Source organism: Octopus bimaculoides, chromosome 28 (genome assembly GCF_001194135.2).
Source record: "Octopus bimaculoides isolate UCB-OBI-ISO-001 chromosome 28, ASM119413v2, whole genome shotgun sequence".
Taxonomy (NCBI): domain Eukaryota; kingdom Metazoa; phylum Mollusca; class Cephalopoda; order Octopoda; family Octopodidae; genus Octopus; species Octopus bimaculoides.
The window spans coordinates 7568871-7576873 of NC_069008.1; the positions used below are offsets into that span (position 1 = coordinate 7568871).

Here is an 8003-nt window from a genome sequence, read left to right on the forward strand (position 1 = left end):
TTTTGAACATTGGGCCTCACAGAGGCAATGATAAATGGCCGAGACCTTTGTCAACATGCTGTGCTTGAGAAGACTCGTCAAACCAAGTGAAATTGCCAATAGCAGGATTTTTGAACATTGGGCCTCACAGAGGCAATGATAAATGGCCGAGACCTTTGTCAACATGCTGTGCTTGAGAAGACTTGAAAGCTAAGTGAAACTGTAGCTATGGCTGTGGCTGTTGCTGGTGTCATGTAAATGGCACTCATGAATTTATAATTATGGCTATTACTGGTAGCATGATCTTCAAACGTCAGGCCTCATGGAAGCGATGACCAGTGAGCAAGACCTTTCGCGATATGCTGTGCTTAAAAAGACTCGTTAAGTCAAGCGAAATCGTAGTTGTAGCTGTTGCTAGCGTCATGTAAATGACACCTGTGAAATTGTAGTCATGACCCTTGCTGGTGTAAATGGCACCTGTGAAATTGTAGTCATGACCCTTGCTGGTGTAAATGGCACCTGTGCCAGAGGCACATAAAAAGCAGCCATTATACTCTTGGAGTGGTTGGTGTTAGAAAGGACATCCAACTGTAGAAACCATGCCAGATCAGACAGGAGTCTGGTTTAGCTCTCCGGTTTACTGGTTCTAGTCAAAGCTTCTAACCCATGCCAGCCAACATGGATAATGGATATTAAATGATGATGATGATGAGTTAAAGAAAAAAGAAAAAAAAGCATGAAACTTAGTGGTTAGGATATTCAGTTCAAGCTTGTAAGGTCATGAATTCTTGAGCAAGACACTTTGTTTCACGTTGCTCCAGTGCATTCGGCTAGCAAAAATGAGTTGTACCTGTATTTCAAAGGGCCAGCCTAGTTATATTCTGTGTCACGCTAAATCTTTCTGGCAACTATGTTAAGGGCATGTGTGTCTGTAGAGTGCTTAGCCACTTGCACATTAATTTCACAAGGAAGCTGTTCTGTTGATCGGATCAACTGGAATCCCTGTTGTCATAACTGGTAAAATGCCAGTAGTAAGTTAAAGAATAGGGGGCAATAACATTTTATCTCCAGAAGCAACATTCATCATTGCTTAGACCCAGGTCAGATCTTAACAAAGAGACCAAAAACATTCCAGTTAGGAATATTCCACCATTCTCTCTAGTTATGTAATATTCAGGACTACATTATCCAATATAGCTGTCAATTTTCAAGACTAACAAATGTCATTTAAAAGAAATTTGGCTGCTACATATGGCATATCAAATGATTACATAGATGCTCCCTTGGTATCACATTACACTGTAATCTTTGTCCTTGGGTAGAAACTGTTATATCCCTAGAAAGAATGAAAAATGGCTAATATTTCCTTCAGACTTTGCTTTTGTTACATTTATTCAAACCCCAAACTCTCAACAAACGGCTATGATGCTCCTCTACTACTCTTGCTCATCATCAAAGATGCACATATTATCAACTGCTAAGGGACATGCTCAAGTGGTTATGGTCAAGTGGTTATGGTCAAGCAACTGACAAGCAAATCTGTCATACTGAGCAGAATATTTACTATAGTGATATTTCTGCTTCAGCGACTCAGCATTGAATCTGTCTGAAATGTGATGGAAAATAGGTCAGTTTCAAAACATTGATGTCCAGGTTACAAAAGCCAAGTTTGAAGGGAATAGCAGTGATTTCCAGATAGAAGCAAATAGAAAATAACTCTTACTGACCAAAGACAAAAAAAAAAAGAAAAAAAAAAATCAAAATTTTGTTACACAGTGTAGTTATATGTGCAACTTCAGGTCAGCTATGACAGTGCAGACTTATCATCAACTGTTTCCAAGAACTTTAGAAATTCTATGAGAGATCAAACAATGAAGGAGAGGTGACTAAAAATACCCACTATACATAAATCTCCTTCAGAAAGGGTAAAACCCACCTTTGATCATGAATGACCATGGGATTGCACCTAGAAAGTTCTCCTCCGAGGCACAAGTCGCCAGCAGTCGCCCATGCATACCAGCCTCTCCTCGCCATGCCATAGATGTTATCCAAGGGAAAGGCAAACGCTGATACAGTTTGGCACAAGTGATGTCCCAACTCATTTCTAGAGCAACATGAAATAAAGTGTCTTGCTCAAGAACACAACACACAGCCCAGTCTGGGAACCGAACTCACTACCTCATGATTGTGAGCCCGATGCTCTCATCACTGAGCCATGCACCTTCAAGAAATAACAGTTAAAATGGTGGAATAAGCTTTGGTCTCTGTTTTTTGTTACCATAAAATTTTTGCTTTAATATGTTGTAGCTTCTTATGTGCAGCCATTGCAAAGAGCTTTTAAACCTTTTCGCAGTGGTTTTCAACCATTTTTTACCTATGGACCTGCTGAGTCTTATTTTACTTGGGTGGACTCTTGTAGCTATTCTATGTCTAAAAAATCCTATTATATATTTATAATGAAATATTATTAGGAATTGTATTTAAAAAGTTGTTAAAATATTTGGTGTATTTTATCTTTTACTTGTTTCAGTCATTTGATAGCAGCCATGCTGGGGCACTGCCTTGTAACACTAAATATAAAATAAAACAAAATTACTTGGTATATCATATAAAGAAAATTGATTTAAGTTCATCAAAATATCTGAAAAAAGAAAAGAAAAAATAATTTAACAGAAGGCCAACGGGCTCCAGTTGGACCCCAATAACCATATTTTATGCTTTAACATCCATATGACCAGAAATTTTTAACTCAAAATTTGTACGTGCATACATAAACTATTGACAATAAAAGTCATGAGATATCATTTAAATAAGAAATGTAAAAGTTGCATAACTTTTTAAATTTGCTGGGGTCCCAAGGGACCCTGCTGGCCCACGAAGGATTAATCATGTGTTGTAGCTTTGAGATTTCAATGATGTGATTGTTTTAGAATGACATTGTAGGGTTGGTGTGAGAGGCTGGTGATGAGGATATGTGTGTGTCTTTGAGTCAGTTGGTTGTCCCCCACCACTGCTTGATAACCGGTGTTGGTGTATTTATATCCCTGTAACTTAGCAGTTTGGCAAAGAGACTAATACAGTAAGTACCAGGCTTAAATAAAAAGAAGAAAAATAAGTACTGAGCTAATTTCATTCAACTAAAATTTCTTCAAAGCGGTGCTCCAGCATGGCCACAGCCTAATGACCGAAACAAGCAAATGATAAAAGATATTTCCAAATATTTCCAATGTTCTTTAATAGTTTAATTATTAACTTCATTAGTTTCAAAAGTTTTATTACTATGGCATTATTATTATTATTATTCGTTCATTAACTGAAAGAAATTATTTTACTAATTTATTAGTTTTTGTCTTTTCATCATTTAACGTCTGCTTTCCATTCCCAGTTCAATTCCCAGACTAGCCTGTGTGTTGTGTTCTTGAGCAAGACACTTTACTTTACATTGCTCCAGTTGACTCAGTTGTAGAAATGAGTTGTGATGTCACAGGTGCCAAGCTGTATTGGCCCCTTTGCCTTTCCCATGGATAACATCAATGGCATAGAGAGGAGGCTGGTACACATGGGTGACTGCTGGTCTTCCATAAACAACGTTGCTTGGATTTGTGCTTCAGAGGGTAACTTTCTAGATACAAAGCCATGTCATTCATGATGGAAGCGGGGTTTTACTTTATAAAGGGAAAACCTTTATAAATACCACCACCTCGTCAATCCCTATGATAAAGAGAATCACACACACAATACTGAATGTCTGTAGAATTGCATAATAAAATTTTTTTTTTAAATGTGTGGTACCCAAAGTGATATATATTTCAGTCACAACAGCCAGGAGAATTGGAATCTTTCCCAAATTTCTGCAGACTTTTGTATGTCATTACATCTTGTAATAAATATTTCTTTAAATACTTATATGTTACATAAAAGTTTTTTTTTCTTTTTTCTGAAAGTAAAATAATCAGTTTTCGTTTTGGTTATTTCACGGAACACTTGATGTTTTTATGTATTTCCTATTTCCTCGGAAATAAGCCCTAATTCTCCAAATTTAATGAAACATTAAATTGATGAACAAAGAAAAGACGATGTCCCAGCATGGCCACAGCCTTAGGGCTGAAATGTACAAAAGAATAGACGTTAGTGTCAATTTATTTGGCGACAGCCGGAGATTTTCTCCTTTCACGTTGTGCTGTTGTCAGCTTGTTTGTCTTATTCTATATTTTAGGTGCAATAAGAATCCTTCTAATGTTTTTATTGTTATTTATCGAAGCACCTTTTCGTTATCACCTCGTATAGCAGGTTATGTAGACCCATTAACTCTTTAGCATAAGAAAATATAGACAAAATAAATTAACAATTTGGAGAACTCACTAGGAACTATCGACAGTAAACATTCAATAGGATTTTTGAAGACTCTAATTATTGTTTTCCCATCGAGTATGTAATATATGTGACCATGAAATAAGTGAATCAAGTAAAATTGTGAGAATGGTAGACGTTGGCAACATCAAAAGCAGCTGAGACAGTAAATCGAAATTCTTAGAAATAAGAGATACTATAAATGGATTTATACGAATTAATGTTTTTGTTATTTCATTTATTTGGTTTAATTTTGAAATAGAGGGTAACAATGAAGAAGCGTTAATATTCTCGTATTTGAAGACAAAAATAATTTCTAATATTTTACAAAAGGTATGGAACTTCTAGGTCAACGGTTCTCAACCAGGGTCCATAAAAGGTTTTTGTGGGTCTACGCAAACAAAACAGTAAATCAGGGACCTGCTGTAGTATATTAAGAGTCCATGAAAAGATTTTGTTTTAAATGTATTTATTTTGCAAGAAATAAGTTTCTTTAACGTTTTATATTGTTCAACCTATATAAGTTAATGAGTAAAAAAAATAATAAAATAGAAATTTTGAAATAAGTATTTCTAAAACTAGTTTTTAAACATCGAATGATTATGGCGGGGTTCATCAGCAATCAAAAGGGGTTCACAGGTAAAAAAAAATCGCTGAGAAACACTGCTTCTAGGAGGGGGGGGGGGCTGAAGAAATCCAACCCTTATACAACAACAGCACAAAAATGTAAGGAACAATATTTAAAAGAAAAGCAGAAACTGTAGAAAAAGAAATTAATTGAATATAATTAGAATACCTTGAGAACGTTGAATATAAAAAAGGTGGAAGAACGAGTTTGTAGGAAACAAATAATGTTATATTTGAAGGGAGCGATAAAGATGGAGACAGGAAGTACAGGATCGCAGTGAATTGGAGAAGAGTCAAATTAAGTAGGGGTTTCTATGGGAGTTATATCCCTTGCTCGTGTTTCAGTTTTACTTTCGCAGTTCGCTTTGCAAGTTCACGGTTTGGAGTTCAGTCTCACTCAATGACATCTTAACTGGACGTTTCCTTGTAAACTGGATGACCAATACCATGCGAAGGAATTTGGGTCAAACTAAAGCGTTTGCCCCGGGCTCAAAAATAAAAAAATAATTACTGTAATAGGTGTAAAACAACTTGTTGTGAACGAATATGAAGAAAAAATGCGCGCTCGCGAACGGGGGGGGGAGGACTCAATGCTCCGAGACGCCTCACCGGAGCCAAGAAACAAAAGAAAAATAGTGTAATAGATGTAAAACGACTTGCTCTGAACGAATATAAAAAGAAAAAAAAATGCGCGCTCGCGAAAGGCGGGGTGGAGAGAGGACTCGGAACATTCACATCGTCGCACACTATTTTTCTTTTGTTTCTTGGCTCCGGTGAGGCGTCTCGGAACATTCACGATGTGAATGTTCGGAGTCTTCTCCCCACCCCCACCCCCGCTCGCGAGCGCGTATTTTTTTCTTCATATTCGTTCACAGCAAGTTGTTTTACACCTATTACACTAATTTTTTAAAATTCTTGAGCTCAGGTCAAACGTTTGACCAATTTTATACTGTCATTTCACTTTCTGTCACAGTCGGCAAACATGCGGAACAAACGAACGGAGGAGGGGTGGGGAAACTTTCCGAAATTTCACAAAATTCGCTTTTTCCCTCATAACTTTCAGGAACACATTTTCCCCACATATTTCTTTATAATCATAATCTATGCCGTTTGAAAGGTGTTTCTGCAAAATTTCATTAAAAGATGTCCATTTTCTTTAAAGTTATGAGGGGGAAAATCAGACTGCATGAATTTCTCTGATATAAATCTTTGCAGAAAGATGATTAGATCGATCACATATTTTTTTCATTATTTCCCGCGAATACTGTGTAGTTACAATAAAGCATTCATTTATTTTTTTTATTTTGTTGGGACACTGATTTCCCTTTCAGGACACCGAGAGAAGGGTCACGGAAAACATAACTGCGAGTTTTATTCCCCATAAATTCCAACATACAACATGAAATTTCTTTGATATTTTCAACGAATTCGTGTTGTATGTGCATCACGTACAGATGTGTGTCAATAAAGTTTATTGGAGAGTTGGTTGTTATTTCGGTACTCACATTTTTTGTAAATGCCCTTTCAAGATTCATTTTTTTTTCGGGGGGGAGAAGACCACTTTGGAAATTTCCAACACTTTCAGTTGAAACACATCCCCACCCCTACGAATTGTTTTGTAATTAGGGGCAGGGTACCTTATTAATAAAGATGCTAAGACATCACAAAAACTGTTACTCAGAGTTTCACGTTCCGTTTGTTGGACAGTTTTGGTTGAGAATGGAACAAAATGAGGTTATATGCATAAATATACAATTGCACGGGTATGATCATGTGATGTGTATGGACAAGGACAGATGCATAAAGGAGTACTGATCTGAAACTGGCAGGAAGCTGAAGAAGGGACAAACAGAGGAAGATGTGGAGTGAAGTGGTGAGAACTGATCTTCTGATGTTGAACCTCACAGAGGAGATGACAAGGGACTGAGACATCTGGCAAGTTTGCAGTAAAACCATGGCCATCCCTACATGCAGGCATGTCCTTTACAGCCATGCATTCTCCCTCCCACACACACACATAATCAGTCTTCTGTCAAAATTCCCCCACGACCCATCTTCCCAACAATCTTACCACCTGCCGCTGGCCCCTCCCCTCCACTCTCCCTCACCCACTGCAGGATTCCCCACTCTCCCTCACATGCTTATCGGCACACTCTCCATGCCCTTGTATATATCTACAATATCCCCCCTTCCAGCCACTCACCAGTTATCTCTTCTTCCCCATCTCTAAACATCCCCTCACACACTTATGGAAGTGTTGCTGCTTATATCCAATATTTCTCTCAAATCACTTACACTCGGTTATACATGCACACTGACATTACCCATCCAGTGGAGCATGCTGGCTTCATTCCTTTCAAGCATTCACATCTCCTTTGTAGCCACAACCCATGCTTCACTGCCATGCAGCATAGTTCTTCTTACACAGACATCATACATTTCGCTGTGACAGAGAGGCCCCTTGTGACAAACAAAGGTAGTACTTACCCGAACTTTGCTCAACCTATTCTTATTATATCAGATAGGCTTTCAGAATATCCTCCTTCATTGCTAACTTGGTTACCTAGGTAACAGATGTTATCTACTACATCTAAGAATTCTCCAGACATTTGAGGAAGCCTCTTCTGTACACACACACACACACACACACAAACTCACCCTCACCCATATGTATGTGTATATATATATATATATATATATATTGTCTATTGCAGGTACAAGATGCTGAGTAAGAGCTTAAACAAAGGTTGCAAATCAACACCTCAAGACACTACTAAAAGTGAGGACTCTGTTCCCATGCAAGATGCCAAGTTGGATGACACCACTGAACCTGATAGAAAACCAGTCCCTCGACTGCAGACCTCTTCAGATATATATTAATAAATTTATTAATCCAATTTACATTGAATATTTTTTTTATCAATTACAATAAGTAAAAACACAAAAATTTTTTTTCAGAAATTGCATAAAAAAACGGATTAAGCACTTTGGCAGCTTGGCTGGTTTGGGCAATTTGGTTGGAGGTCAAAAGATAGAAAGGTCAATAA

General features: G+C 37.5%; 2 protein-coding genes across 3 annotated transcripts in view; one reads left to right on the forward strand and one right to left on the reverse strand.

Annotated features, from left to right (window-relative positions):
* LOC106883179 (zinc finger protein 845) overlaps positions 1-5392 on the reverse strand; it is a 19232-nt gene extending 13840 nt beyond the window's left edge. Inside the window, exons 1-2 of one of the 2 annotated variants that reach the window (XR_008266937.1) lie at positions 5126-5392; positions 3250-4083 (exon numbers count right to left, since the gene is read on the reverse strand). The gene's annotated coding sequence lies outside the window, so the exon portion shown is untranslated. Of the gene's footprint in view, positions 1-3249; positions 4084-5125 lie in introns of those variants that run through there. The other variant, XM_052977319.1, reaches the window with a different exon arrangement.
* The window catches only part of LOC106883181 (zinc finger protein 271), a 40283-nt gene extending 32426 nt beyond the window's left edge, over positions 1-7857 (forward strand). Inside the window, exon 2 of the transcript XR_008266938.1 lies at positions 7671-7857. The gene's annotated coding sequence lies outside the window, so the exon portion shown is untranslated. The remainder of the gene's footprint in view (positions 1-7670) is intronic.
* The last annotated feature ends 146 nt before the right edge of the window (positions 7858-8003 follow it).